Below are 16,156 nucleotides of genomic sequence, written 5' to 3'. Positions count from 1 at the left end.
AAGCGTAGGGACTGTTGTAGATCAAAAGAGACTTAGGAGATGTAATAACCAATGTTATGTGTACCTTGTTTGGATCTTGAATCAAATGACTATCAAAACACATTTCTGAGACAACCAGAGATATCTGAATTATAGCCTCAATATTGGATGATAGCTGGAAATTATAGTCAATTATCTTAGGTGTGATAATGGCATTATGGTTCTAAGAAAATAAACTTTTAAAAAATATTTTACTTATTTATATGACAGAGAGAGAGCAGGAGAGCACATGCAGGGGGAACAGCAGAGGAAGAGGGAGAACCAGACCCCTGCTGAGTAGGGAGCCTGATGTGGGACTCCATCCCAGGACCCTGGGATCAGGACCTGAGCTAAAGGCAGTTGCTTAACCAGTTGAGCCACCCAGGTGCCCTAGAAAATAAACCTTTTTTTTTTTTTTTTAGATTTTATTTATTTTATTTGACAGACAGAGATCACAAGTAGGCAGAGAGGCAGGCAGAGAGAGAGGGAGGAGGAAGCAGGCTCCCCACTGAGCAGAGAGCCAGATGCGGGGCTCAATCCCAGGACCCTGGGATCATGACCTGAGCTGAAGGCAGAGGCTTTAACCCACTGCGCCACCCAGGCGCCGAAAATAAACCTTTTTTAGAGATGCTGAAGAATGTAGTGTGTCGGGGGGCAGACAGGACAGGTCATCTGGGATTTGCCTAAATATGCTACCACAAAATGGGAAGCAGATGAGGTAGAAAACCCCTAATAACTGCTGACTTGAAATGATCTACACATGTGGGGGTTCATTCTACACATGTGGGGATTCATTCTACTTTGGGTATAGGCTCAAAAATCTGTACAATAAAAATGTTCACTTACCATTAAACTTAAATTTTATCAATTTTATATTTATATATTTTATTATAAAAAGTCATATACCCTAGATACAACTGGAACTTAGAATACAAGTCAACCCCTTATCATGGTTGTAATGCCTAGCATGGTTTGACTTCTGCCTTCCTCTCTAAGCACATCTCTCCAGACTCACTACCTGCAACCCACAAGCCTTTCAGTTGTTCCAGCTTGCCATTTCTCTGCATGCTGTGCCCTTTGCTTGTGTCACTTTCTGGAGTATCTCTGCATGTCTGGTCCTTTAGGTCTCCTCTTATTTTTTTTTAAAAAATTATTTATTTATTTACCTGAGACACACACACACACACACACACACACAGAGCACAAGCAGTCAGAGTGGCAGGCAGAGGGAGAGGGAGAAACAGACTTTTCACTGAGCAGACAGCCCAACATGGGATTTGATCCCAGCACCCTGGGATCGTGACCTGGCCTGAAGGCAGACGCTTAACTGACTGAGCCACTCAGGAGACCACCTAGGTCTCCTCTTAGATATTATCCCCTTGTAGAAGTCCTCCCAAGCATCCTCCAGTCTGGGCACCTTGTCTGACCCCTTCCTAGCACTCATCATAATAGTAATTACTCATATATCTGCCAGTTTTTGTTTTTGTTTCTCCCTGCCTAGACTATAGGTTCCTTTCAGGCAGCAGCCACATCAGTCTTTTTCATTATTATATTCCAGTGCCTGGGACATATAGGCACCCAATATTCTCTTCTTCCTAGGGACCTAAGCTCAAACTCTGGAGTCTCTTTAAACCCTTTTGTCCCCCCCCCCCATATTCCTTGATCTACTCATTCAGTTATCCCACTTAGGTGTACTGGGTACTTATTCAATATTTATTCATCATCAAAGCCAGTCATTATGCCCTTTAAAGTGTCTTCCTTTCATCATTCTTTTATGTTCTAAAGCTTCCACTTCACTTTAGGCCCTTATGACTTTACACCTGGACTTGGTAATGGTCCATCTCTGTCCAGACTTGGCCTCTTCAATCCATTCTGCATGGTCCCTCCCATGACGACATACCTCTACTCTGTAACACGTCTATCACACACAGTCTGCCAAAGACCTACACTGTCCAGTGCTGAGCTCATGCTTTCCTTTCTAACTCTGAATGTCCTTCAACCCCCACCATTGGGTCAGGTGCCTCTAACTTTATTTGTGCCACAATCCATACACTGAAATTTAGGCATCTTTCCTCTCTCCTGGCAATTTTAAGCAATTTCCAAACATTTAGAGTCACAATATACAACATTTTCCTAGAATCTGAGGGAGGTCACTTTCCCTTCCTATCCTACTCCATGGATCCTCTACCCCCTCTACATCTAAGTGGAGAGGACAACGGGGATGGGCTCAGGGAAAGCTGACAGTGATCTGTGCACAGATTCCCCGCCCCGGTCAGTCCCGCATCCACCCAAGTCTCATGGCTATTTTCGGGTGAGGCCAGATCCTCACTGTCTTGCCTTCTGTCCATCCTGCCAACCTTGGAAGATGAATCCTAAGCTTTTCCTCCCTTTCATTTTCATTTTAACATGCTCAAATCTTCCCTATCTTAAATAAAATTCCTTGCCCTATTTTCTCTCCCCTCTGTCAGAGCCACACTTCTTGACTAATTGACATATGAACAGGTGACTTACAAGAGGAAATACAAAAGAATAAAGGCCTATGAAGAGATACTCAAGGTTATTAGTTACCCAAGAAATGCAGTTTAAAGCAAAAAGGAGATCCTATAGGCAGACATTATAAGCTGGATAATGTGAGGTGTAGGTGGGGATGTGCAGAGCAGGAAGCTTGGGCACTGCTGATGGAAGTGTGAACTGGCCTAGCCATTCCAGAGGGCAGTCTGCCAGTTCTCAGGCAGGTTACACATCTGTAATTCTGTTTCTGGGCCTAGAGAGCAAGGAAACTCTCATACAGTTCTGAAAGTTCTGAAATGCACGATGCTCACTGCAATATTGATGATGGGGGTGGTGGGCAGGTGGAGATAACCTGTGTGTCTATCATAGGGGGGTGAATGATAAAATGTGGTGAACGTACACATGGAGGACACATGGCAGCACTAGAGGATCTTAAAAACACAGTGCTGGATAAAATAAATAACAGAATGGGATCTATAACACACCATTGACATAATTTTTTTTCCATTGACATAATTTTAAAATACACACATATAAAACAATATTTATGAGCATATTATAAACAAGAGAAAAACAAACACGTGAAAATGGCCACTTCTAGGTTGAAATGAAGGGAATGGAGAAGGAAAATGAAAATAAAAGAAAACAACAAACAAACAAACAAAAAAAGAGTCTGGTTAAAAAATGGGCAGAGGACCTGGTTAGACATTTTCCCACATAAAACATAGAGATAGCCAACAGACACATGAAAAGGTGCTCAACCTCACTCATGATTAGGGAAATGCAAATCAAACCCATAATGAGATACCACCTCACACTTTTTAGAATGTTGAAATCAAGAAGATAAGAAACAAGTATTGGGGAGGATGTGGAGAAAAAGGAAGCTTTTGCACTGTTGGTAGGGATGTAAATTGGTATAGCCACTGTAGAAAACAGTATGGAGGTTCCTCAAAAAATTAAGAACAGAAGTATCATATGATCTAACAATTCCAACACTGGGTATTTACCCAGAGAAAACAAAAACACTAACTCAAAAAGATATATGCACCTCTATGTTTACTGCAGTATTTACAATAGACAAGACATAGAAGCAAACTAAGTGTCCATCAACAGGCAAATGGATCTCTCTCTCTCTCACACACACAAATGAATATTACACAGCCATTAAAAAGGATGAAATCGTGCCATTTGCAACAACATGGATGGACCCAGAGGGTATTACACTGAGATAAGTCAAACTGAGAAAGACAAATAACATACGATTCAATTCATAAATGGGATCTAAAAAAATAAACAAACAAAAAGCAGAATCAGAACTATAAATACAGAGAACAAACTGATGGTTGCCAAAGGAGAGAGAAGTGGGGGCTTGGGCAAGCTGGGTGAAGTGCAGGGGGAGGTAAGCCTCCAGTTATGGAATGAGTAGGTCACAGGAATGAAGAACAGAGCATGGGGAATGCAGTCAGTGATCTTGTGACTGCACTGTAATGAGCCAGATGGTGGCTATACTTGTGGTGAACATAGCATAATGTATAAACTTGTCAAGTCACTGTTGTGTACCCAAGGCTAATATAACATTGTGTGTCAACTATACTTAAATTTAAAAAGACTTGTTAAAAATAAAAGAGAGAAAAGAAAAGAAAATCAATCAACCACCAACCAACAAGGAGAATGGCCTTGTCTAGAAACTGAGTTGTATGATGACCTCTGCTCCTAGTGTAGAAATAGATATATTATATTTACGTTCAAGAGAGCTTCCTCATCTCATACCAAATTCACTCTTCAATTCACTGAAATCTGGTTTCCCCAATCACTTCATGAAATTATTCTCTCCAAAGGTCACTGAAACCTCCCTTCCTTGTTGATTAAAATCACAGACACTTTTCAGGTCTTATCTTGACTTCTCAGCAGCATTAAGCTCTGTGGACCATTCAAAAATTTCCTGAAGTTGCATCCTTTGACTTCTGGGACATGCTCCTTGTTCTCTTTCAACTTTCTGGTCGTTCTTCCTTGGCCTCCTCTGTGGGGCTTTCTTCCTCTACCTATCCCTTGAATGGTGATGTTCCCCAGGGATCTATCTTGGGCCCCCTTCCCCTTCTTCCTCTGTCTACGCACTCTTCTAGGCTATCCCTTTCACACTCATGACCTGAATTACCATCTCAAGCTACTGGCTTCTGAATCTATCTCCTCAACTTCCATCCATCACATCCAACTGCCTTCAGAACATCCACCTGGAAGACCCACAGGCCTCTCACACTCAACACGATCCTTAATTGACCCTATGACCATCCCTGTTCCAGTTTTTCCTGTCATATTCTTTGTCCAACAATATCCCAATGATCCAGACCAAAAGCTGGCGTCATATTCTACCCCTCTCTTTCTTTTCCAGTATCTCACCTACTCAGTTCCCTCAGTATCTCTCAAATCTCTATTCTTTGTCTCTACCTTTCCTCACTTCTGGTCACCACCATCTCAAGTCTAATGGTTTCCTGCTGATTTCTTTGGATCTAAATTTGCCATTTTGCCTACCATATCAACCCATCCTCAATACTATAGCCAGAAAGATAATTTTAGAATACAAATATGAAGATGTCACCTCCATACTTTAATAGCTCTTCTCTATCTCAGAAGAAAGTTTAAAACCTATAATAAATTGTAGTCGAAGAACTACATGATCTATCATCTTACTGAACACCATTTCCATCCAATCCTCCCTCCTAACTTCCCCAGTTTCATATCCCCACCATAATGAACTCTAATTATATTCCTGGCTCTCTCTGGTCATGCTCTTTGCACATGCTTTGCACATGCTAAGCCCAGAAAACCTTCCTTCTTTATTGGAATAATTTCTCTAAAAAAAAAAAAAAGATTTTCTTTATTTCTTTTAGAGAGAGGGCAAGCAGGAGGGGCAGAGGGAGGGAGGAGGGAGGGAAGGAAGGGAAGAGAGATACAGAGAGAGACTCAAGCAGACTCTGCACTGAGTGCAGAGCCCAACATGAGGCTCGATCCCATGACCTGAGCTGAAACCAAGAGTTGGACACTTAACCAAATGCGCCATCCAGGTGCCCCTTGAAATAACTCCTTGCCCTCAGAACTATCTTAGCCATCACTTCCTTCAAAAAACTTCCCTACTGGGGTGTTTCAGTTGGTTGAGCATCCAACTCTTGATCTCAGCTCAGGTCTTTACCTCATGGTCATGAATTTGAGCCCTACATTGGGTGTGGAGCCCATTTAATAAAACAAACAAACAAACAAACAAACAACAACAAAAGAGAAATTTTCCCATCTCTACCACCAACCCCTGCAGCTGTGGGAGGTGAGGGTGACTATTTTAGGTTCCCATCACACTCCGTGCTCATGTTCATCAAAGTGCTTAACTACACTGCAGGATAATAATCTACTTCTCTTCTTTCCCAATAGACTCTACTCTACTTGAAACCAGGGACATCCTTATTCATTCTGTCTCAATTAGCCTAGCATACTGCCAGGTGTGTGAAATGAGGCTACAAAATGTTGAACAAGTAGATGAGAACTGAGAAATGCAGAGCACTGCTCCCTAAAAGCATAAGGGTGCTTCCTGCTGAGGACATACTGAGGAGGCTAATTTAGAGGTAAAGGTGGTGAGGGGACTGGAAACACAGCATGAGGCAGCAATGCCAGGGATTAAAGCTGGGCATCAATACCCTGACATTTGTCACTGTTGCCCTACTGTCCCACCCACACATTTCTGACACCTCCTCCTTTCTGGCTAGACTGTGGTGGCATGAAGGATGGACAGTGGCAACAGGACCCAAGCTCCTACAAATCGTGACACCCTTCAGAATAGCTCTGACTCAGCCATGCCTCAATTTCCTCACCCAAAACATTGATGAAAGCAGAAGCTTCTTACCCAGAACTCCTCTAGACAGGGAAACCTACCCCACTTAGCTGAGAAGTCTTTTACTTACTCTTTCTTGTGCCACAGAAATGTCAGTCACAGAACGGTTTCTACCCATACATCTCTGCCATGCAAATGAAAAGAGCTATTTAAAAAGCTGAACCTATAAATAATATATAAGTTATGGGTGCCAATTTAATTATTCATTCATGTTGGAGCTTTTAAAATAATTAAATAAAAATTAACCTTTTAAAAGTTGCTCAGGCCCACAAAGACTCCTCAGGGAATAGATGTTGGCCAGAGGATTTCCCCATCCTTGGCCATGACACAAGCCCAATACAGTGGGAACATCCTCTGGAAGTTGCCTACAAGGGGCAGCTCCATTCCTGCAGCAGAAACAAGTGCAGCCGCTTCAGGCCTGGCAGTTCCCAATGTGCATAACCCCCCAGGCCCACAGAGAGAACACCTCTTGGCCACTAGAGTCTATTAAGCCCCTTCCCTGGGATCTGCTGATAGGGAGGCACCAGCTGCTAGATCATGCAGTCACTCTGCTGCCCACAGTCCTCAGGGAAAGTTCTTGGCTCTTGATAGGACTATGTAGCAAATTCCAGGGCTAGAAAGGGAACCTGGAATTTATTAAGACCTTTATGCATACTGCCCTATCTAATACATACCCACAACTGTTATCTAATACATATCACAACTGTTAAATATTATTGTAATTATTGTTATTGTTGTTCCTGCTCTATCAAAACCATTGAAATCCTAACTCCTGTAGTAGTGCATTCTTCTATAACTCACTTAACTACTCTGTACCTATCTCTTCATCTGTAAAATGGGGGAAACACCCTGTGCGTCTGTGGTGGAGACTGCTGGGGTCTAGCAATGTCTGATTTCTACTCTTTCTACAGACGATCTGGAGGCATTTCCTGTCACCTTGGTGTGGTTATGTGATTAAATGAGCAGACGTGACATGCACCATTTCAAGACATGAGCCATAAAATCTTCCCATAATGTCTTATTCTTCCCTGAACTCCTAGAACCTAGACTACTGGACCAAGGTGGAAGGAGTCTGACAGCTGGGATAGCTATGAGGAAGCAAAGCTTCTGCCTCAGTTTATACCCATTTACTCATATATGATATGAGAAAGAAATAAAAATTTATTTTATAGTTCCATATTAGGGCAGTTAGGGTACCCAACCACTTACAACACAAAGCTGTTATACAGATTAAATGAATTTATACGAAAATGATGTAAAAATTCTACAGTATGATATAGCCCCAAGGTATTCTTATTTACAAATAATATACAGTATCTCCTTGTAGCAGATTTGTGGGTCTACTCAATATGCATGCTCTCATAACAAAAAGGAACGTGTACAATAGGTGGAGTCTATTGTCATTACCTTATTGCCCCTTCTGCCACTCTCATTCCTTTGTCACGCTAACCCATGACAGGTGCCTCCACTGAGCTGAATGATCCAAGTGGAACTCCTTCTTCAAACCTGCTTCTATCTTTACTTTAAAACGAAACTGACATTGACAACTTAATTCCCTATCATTGTAAACTCCTCGAAGGGAAGGATGCCATTTTTACCATGGAGGTACTTGCATGGGTAGGTATTCATTTAGTACATGTTAATTGGGTGAAACAGATATAGATCTAGCCTCCCAAGGTGCCAGACTATCCCTCCCAGGGAACACATCTTAGTAAGGACCTTATGGAAATACAATACCTTAACCCAAAGGAGGGGTAGGAAAGAGACAGTTTAGGAACCAAACCAGGCCAATGGATAAAAGGAGTAGCACATCCAAACCATGCAAGAGAATCAACTGTGTACTGTATCTTTGGGACAGCCAGCTCTGCTTATAGAGTTTCTGAAAAGTATAGACTTAATTCAAGATAAAACTTGTGCTAGGAGGCAATCCTGGGCAGAGAGAAGGAGCTGTCCAAGGTTAAAGAATGTGGGGAGAGGGTCAGAAAGAAGCCCGTATTTCCTGCTTTCTAGAGTTATTCTCAGACTTCTTAACTTAGCCTCACTGCTGTCCTGTCCATAACCAAGGGCTTTGATGGATTTCCCGCCCTATTCTAGCATCTTGTATTTAACTACAGCATCAAGGCAAGCATTCATAAGTAAGTAGAGAGTGTTTATTCATTAATTCCACAAATTTTTATTGAACAATAGCACTCTACAAAGCTATGAAATACTTAGGTACAAATGGAACAAATTATGTGCAAAATCTTAGGCTGAAGATACAAAACACTAATGAAAGAAATTAAAGATCTACATAAATGGAGATATACCATGCCCATGGATTGAAAAATTCGAAATTATTAAGATGTCAATTTTCCCCAAATGGATTTAGAAATCAATGCAATACCAGTAAAAATCCTCATAGAATTTTTAAAATAGGAATCAACAAGCTGATTCTAAAATTTCTATGGCAAGGTAAAGAAAATAGAACAGTAAAGTCATTTTGAAAAAAATAACAAAACTTGAGGACTCACATTACCTGACTTTAAGATCTACCACAAAGCTATAGTCATCAATATAGCATCATATGGCGAAAGGATAGACATATAGGTCAATGGAACAGAATAAAGTCCAGAAATAGACTGACATATATATGGGCAAATGATTTTCAACAAAGGTGCAAAAACCATTTAATGGAGGACAGTCTTTTCAACATATGGTGCTAAACAACTGGACATCAGAAAAAGGGAATGAACCTTGACCCACACCTCATACCACAAACAGAAATTCACTCAAAATGGATTATAGACTTACATGTAAAACCTGAAACTTCCCCCCCCAAAAAAGGAGAAAGTCTTTATAATGTTGGGTTAATATTTTAGATGCAAACCTAAAAGTGTACCCCATAAAAAAAAATCAGGTATCCTAAAAGAAAAAAACTGATAAATTTGGCCACCATAATTAAAATGTCTGCTCTTTATAAAACAGTGTTAAGAGAATGAAAATTTAAGGTTCAGACTGAGAGAAATTATTTGCAAGACACATACCTGATAAAGGACTTGTAGCTAGAATACAAAAAGAATTCTCTAACAAAAAAAAAAAAAGACCTTAATTAAAAATGAGCAAAAGGTTTGTACAGATGTTTTGTTAAGAAAGAAAGAAAAAAAAAGACATGGAAGGGGAAAAAAGCACATGAAAAGATGCTCAATTTCATTTGTCATTAGGGTAATACAAATTAAAACCACAATAAGAAACTACTATACACTTATTAGAATTTTTTCAATATTATTAAAATAGCATTGACTATATTCCCATGCCGTGCCTTTCATCTCCACGACTTATTCATTCCATAACTGGAAGCCTGTACCTCACACTGCCCTTACTCATTTTGCTAATCTTCCTACCTTCCTTCCCTCTGGCAACCATCGGTTTGGTCTCCATATTTATGGGTCTGTTTCTGCTTAATTTATTTTGTTTTTAGAGTGCATATAAGTGAAATCATATGGTATTTTTCTTTCTCCCATTTATTTCACTCAGAATAATATCTAGGTCCATCCATGTTACTGCAAATGGCAAGATCTCATTCTTTATGTCTGAGTAATATTCCATTGTCTAGATGCCCCACATCTTTATCCGTCATCTATCAGTGGGCACTTGGGTTGCTTCCATATCTTGGGTATTGTAAATAATGCTGTAACAAACTTAGGGAAGCATATGTCCTCTCAAATTCACTTCCATTTTCTTTGAGTAAATACCCATAAGTGGAATTACTGGGTCACATGGTATTTCTCTTTTTAAATTTTTGTTTTTCCACGTGGGGCTTGAACTCACATGACCCTGAGATCAAGATCTGAGCAGAGATCAAGAGTCTGATGTTTAACTGACTGAGCCAACTAGGCGCCCCACTCTTTTTAGTTTTTTTTTTTTTCAAGATTTTATTTATTTATTTGACAAAGAGAGACACAGCGAGAGAGGGAACACAAGAAGGAGGAGTGAGAGAGGGAGAAGCAGGCTTCCCCCTGAGCAGGAAGCCTAATATGGGGTTCAATCCCAGGACCCTATGATCATGACCTGAGCCAAAGGCAGACGCTTAAAGACTAAACCACCCAGGCACCCCTTTTTTAGGTTTTTGAAGGAACCTCCATACTGTCTTCCACAGTGACTGCACCAGTAGATTTCTTTTTTTTTTTTTTTAAATAAAAACTGACAATGATAACTGCTGGCCAGTATGCAGAGCAACTCATCTCTCAAACATTGCTGGTGGGAATACAAAATAGTACAGACACTTTAAAAAAGAATCTGGCAGTTTCTTGTAAAATTAAACACACATTTACCATAAGACCCAGTGATTCTACTCATAGGTTTACACAAAAGCTTCTTCATTCATAATGTCCCAAAACTAGAAATAACCTAAAAGTTCATTAACTGGTGAAGAGATAAACCAACTATGGTACACAATGGGATATATTCAGTGATAAAAAAGAAAGAATTCATATACATATAACACGAATGAATCACAAATGCCTTATGCTAAGTGAAAGAAGATGGTCTCAAAAGGCTACACACTGCATGATTATGCGACTTTCTGGAAAAGGCAAAACTGTAAGGACAGAAAACCAATCAGAGGCTGTCAGGGGTTAGGGCTGGGGAGAGGGCTGAAAATAAATGGGCATCAGGGAATTCTCAGGAATGACTGTGGTGGTGGTTATATACTGTACGTGTTTGTTAAAACTTATAAAAATATACACTGAAAAGAGTGAATTTTACTGTATGTAAATTATACCTCAGTAAACCTAAAAACAAAATATTAAAAAATAAAAATACTAAAAATGTATTTATTGAGTATGTACCTACTATGTACAAGTCCACTGTCATGAACTGCTTTGATAAGAATGATGTAGGATGGGGCTCCTGGATGGCTCAGTGGGTTAAAGCCTCTGCCTTTGGCTCTGGTCATGATACCAGGTTCCTGGGATCAAGCCCTGCAATGGGCTCTCTGTTCAGCAGGGAGCTTTCTCCCCCCCACCCCCACCTGCCTCTCTGCCTACTTGTGATCTCTCTCTCCGTCAAATAAATAAACAAAATCTTCATTAAAAAAAAAAAAAAGAATGATGTAGGATAATTATTCCTATATATTTTGAAATGAGAAATTTTTCTCAAGCAAGGTACTAGAATGGAGGATATAAATATGGTGTAGGCATGGATTCTGCCCTCAGGTTGCCTCAGATATGGATATAAGTAATGATACAACAAGACAGAATTAAGTAAGTGTCAAAAGGGAGGCATAAATAAAATGCTGTGGGACTTCAGAGGGACGACAGAATACCGAATGCTGGAGAAACAAGAGTTTTCATGGAAGAGATAGCATTTAGTTAGGTGCTGATGACAGGGAGTGATGATTTTATTGTTGGGGTAAACAATGTTTATCTGAAAGTTTTCTCAAGCAATTTCTCTTTGATCCTCCTAACAACCCTGTGAGACAGGTTGGGGAGGCACTATTCATCTCACTTTCAGTTGAACAAAGACTTGGAGATCAAGTTCCTTGCCCACACTGGGTGGCAAAGTCAAAGCTTGACTTTAGGTCTCCTGAGAGTTTGGTTCATGCTCTGCTCCATGATATACCCATCCAAAAGAGAAGATCTGCCTTTTCATGAGAGAGAGCGTGCTAATGGCCCATTTCCACCTTAGGATCTCTCCAAGAGAATGGGCTGCTTCTAGCCATTCTGGATATTGAGAATACCCTACAGGACTAACATGCTTATTCGAGTCTACTGTATATAGAATGAGAGCCAGCAGAAGGCAGATTTTCTATGGTGTTTGTTTAAATTCATGGTTTAAAGGTCTCAAAATATCCTTTATAAACACTAAAAAAAGCAAGAACCCTGAATGTTACAAAGGTAATATTGACTGCCTCGAATGCATGGCCATGTATATAAGCCTGAAATTGTTTAAGATGTGACCCCAGACCCTGTAGGGCAAATTAAAAAAGCTCTGCTCATTCTTGGAGGGGACAGCTTCCTCAAAAGAACGAAGGCCATTCCCAGAAGCCTCCTTGCGACCTGAAGGAGTGTACCTGTTCACACACTTCACCTGGCTTAGCCGTGACCCACAGAGTGCTTTCTTCATCATTCCTTCACACATGTGGGAGTTCATCTGACACATACCTACTTAACTCCTTGCTTTATCTTTGTGCTAACCACTGGGTTAGCGATGATCTTTCTCCAGGGAAGAAACACATTACCAGAGAGATGTATATGGCCTCGACATTTTGTTGCTATCTCCCTCTTTTTGGTCCACAGCAAACTTAAAAAATAGCGAGACAATGCCACTATGCACATCAAGTTAGCTAACCAAAAATTTCCTGAATGGATACTACGTAAGTGATCATGAGATGGTCCTTGTCCTAAAGTTGCTTATAGGTAATTTAAACATTCCTCCTTGGCACAACTGGAGAAACTGCTTTCTCCTTTCTGTGCTCTAGTTTTCTCACCTGGATAAGAGGGAGTGAATTTCTCCAGCTGTAAAGCTGTTGTCATCAAATATTTACTGAAAGCATACCCAGCAGTAGGCACTAGACTTACAAACACCATCACATCGAATCTGCAGAGCAAAGCCGTGAGGTGCTCACTCTCCTCCTCATTTTATAGGTGAGGAGACTGAGGCGTCAGAGTCATCAGCGATCACCCCAGTCCCTCAGCCTGTAAGGAACAGAGCCAGGATTCAAACCCAGGCAGGCTGGCTCACAGCCTGACCTGAGCCCTCTGTAGGTAGGAATGTGGACATCAAAGGAGTAGGGCACTTATAAACAGTGTTTAAATCATCTGAGACAGATTCTTCCACAACCAGCTCAACACCAGGCAACAAGAACATCAAGAAAGGCAACAGGAAAGAAAGATGATCTATGTTGGGAGGCCAAAGAGGCCCTGCAGGGTCACAGTTAATTCAACCTTGGGATTTCAGAACACGAATACGCCCAGTTTCTAGCCTGCATCAGACCCACATTTCCTCTGGTGATCTCTGGGCACACTTACCCCCAAATCATCAGAGACACAGAGAAGAAGGGAAGCAAGGTAGGGTAACTTTCCCAGGACAAACAAGTGGCAGAGTCAGAAGGGAACGGTTCACGTCTAATTCCCCAGCTCCCCTTGTAAGTCCCACTCTATTTTTAGGGTCTCTCCTTAATACCGCACACATCTATCTATTTACAGAAGAGGAATTTCAATGTGTGCAACCGAAAAGGGTTTCTTGCAGAAGGTTTCCCAAAGTGCCCTGCTTTGATAACACTCTCTCATATCTGTTAAAGAGCGCAGCAAATGTTATCGTCTAAAAGCACCCGGGGCAAGGTACCCCAGTTCTGAGCACTGTAAATGGGCTACCCAGAAGCTTCCAGTGACAGCACATCAGCGCCTCACCCTGTAATCAGGCTGAGCTGCTTGCAAAGTAACTGCTACCACATTCCTCTCTTAAAGACGCCTGACTCCAAATAGCTTGGCTAGGACCGAGGAGGCAAGAGCTGCCAAGTGCTGGCCATTTCTAGGGAGGCATGTGTGTGTGGCCAGGCCAGTGGACACATAAGCCAGGGTAGGTCATCTGAAAGGTGCAGAGAAGTGAGTGGTCATTGCTAAAACAGTCTGTAAGCAATGCCGAAAAGCTTGCCGTGCCTCGATGTTCCCTAGTACCTGGTGGCAATACTCCTCCATTCAGCGAGGACTTGAGCCAGCTTCCCAAAAGAACCAGAGGGTGACCCACAAGGGATTTAGTGCCAGGAATAGTAGACTAAGGTGACTTTGATCTGTGGAAGTGAACCAGGCAGTGTTGCCTAATGGTTAGGGGCATCTGGAGTGACACTGCCAGGAAGGCCTCCGGACTTAGCCACTCCCTGATTGTGTGGCCTTAAGCCATTTATTTCAACTCTGAGCCTCCCCTTCTTTATGTATAAAGTGGAGTTAATAACAGTCATCACCTTACAGCACTGCTGTTTGGATCAAGTGAAATAACATAGTTAAAAGTCCTGTGCAGGGTGCCTGGCACAGAATGCAGCCCCGAATGCATGAGTGGCAACAGCCCTGCGTCTGGTCTCTGGCTGCTTCCACAGCTCAGAATAATGCATTCTTAGCCCCTCTTTGTGCTCCAGTAATAAAACAGCAATTAGTCCTCCCCCTCTGCTTATAGCACTTAAAAACTGAGGACATGCAGAAATTGAGGTGTTTTTTTTTGTTTTTTTTTTTGTTTGTTTGTTTTTTGTTTTTCTAATTTAGAGAGAGAGAGAGAACTTGCATGTGTGTGAGAGTGGCAGGGGGAGGGGGTGGACAGCCAGAGGGAGAGAGACAGAGAGACAGAGAATCTCAAGCAGACTCCATGCCCAGCACTGAGCCCCACATGGGACTTGATCATGGGTCGTGATCCTGAGCTGAAATCAAGAGTTGGACACTCAATGGACTGAGCCCTCCCAGGCACCCCAAAACTGGGGGATTTTTTTTTTAAATACCATTACATGGTACCTACATGGGTACTGGCCATCTTACCCTTTTGGGATATCTGTGTAGATCCTCTAAATGTTGGATGACAGATTTCTCAGTAAAACAAGCAGGCTATGCTTTTGCACTTCCTGAGGCTTTCATGGTGCCAGGAACAGGCCCAAGAAAGCAACCACCGCCCGTGAAGTCCCAGGCATGTGTGGAGAAGAGACACTGGAGGGAAGGAGGCAGAGCAGTGGCGTCGTGCGGCACAAGATCTGTCACATGACGTCCTCTCCCCTTCCTTCCCTCCCGTGGAGAGGGCGATGTTTTTACTCCACTGGGGGGAAACAACACATCAGTGTCTGAATGTTTGCCACAATTCTTCACAACAAACAAAGCAGTAACTTCCTTACTTTCTCACTTCTGCTTGGTCACAGCCTCATCACAATTTCTAGCTTCTCATCCTAGAGCAAAGGGGTGGGAGCGACGTTCTGCTGAGAGTTAGGCTTGTTCTTGTGGCTGCCTTCTCTGGATGAAGATGCTCAGCTGACAAGCCAACCTGAGGAGCTGGGCTGAGAGAAGAGGGGGGTGCACTGAGGGGAATACTGCCTGGCTTGTCTTGGCAGCATGGGGTGCCCCACGGTCAGTGGCAGGCTTAGGGAATAGCAACATTGACCTTCTTTTCTTGACGTACATATGCTCAGGTGCCTTGACCCAAAACACTCCATCACCACTGCTAACCTTCCATCCCAGAAGGGAGCCGTTTAGCCTAGGCGGGGCCCACAATTAATTAGGTGTATTTCCTTTCAGTCAACCCATTACGGTTTTTTGGATTATTTTGAATTAGAAAAGTGACGTCTGCTCAGCCTTTAGAAGATCCCAATAAAAAAGGCTGCTGTGGAGATCCAATAATAGTAGAGTGTACCTATCCTCAAAACAGCGCATCCAAGCTGAGCAGAGAATACTCATGTCCACAGCCAATGGCTGTGTTTGCCAAGTGCGGCTCAGCAAGAGTCCTGCTGTAAACATCACAGGCTAGAAAACCCAACCTTCCTTGATTTCTGCACAGTCCCTTGATCACCAGAGAAAGAATGCTCTCAGCTGTGAACAATCCACAGCTATCCCCATCCCCACCCTCTCCCTGCGTTCCAGGCAGTCAAACCACTGGCTACTCACATGCGAAGGGATCAGGTCCCAACACACAGCAGACATTGTTGTACCTTCAACAACAGACATTTGTAGAATGTCATCACAGGAAACAGCAGCAACAACAACAATAATCATATTTGTGAGGACTCCGTATATGGCAGGCTCT

The 16,156-nt window shown here is 42.1% G+C and overlaps 1 protein-coding gene across 2 annotated transcripts in view; it reads right to left on the bottom strand.

The window, feature by feature from the left end:
* SPTB (spectrin beta, erythrocytic) overlaps positions 1-15,291 on the bottom strand; it is an 86,404-nt gene extending 71,113 nt beyond the window's left edge. For both annotated transcript variants that reach the window (XM_044229791.1, XM_044229792.1), the window contains exon 1: positions 15,255-15,291. The gene's annotated coding sequence lies outside the window, so the exon portion shown is untranslated. The remainder of the gene's footprint in view (positions 1-15,254) is intronic.
* Between the last annotated feature and the right edge of the window lie 865 nt (positions 15,292-16,156).

The sequence above is a fragment of the Neovison vison genome, chromosome 13, assembly GCF_020171115.1.
Source record: "Neovison vison isolate M4711 chromosome 13, ASM_NN_V1, whole genome shotgun sequence".
Lineage (NCBI taxonomy): Eukaryota > Metazoa > Chordata > Mammalia > Carnivora > Mustelidae > Neogale > Neogale vison.
This window is presented reverse-complemented; position numbering and strand designations above follow the sequence as displayed.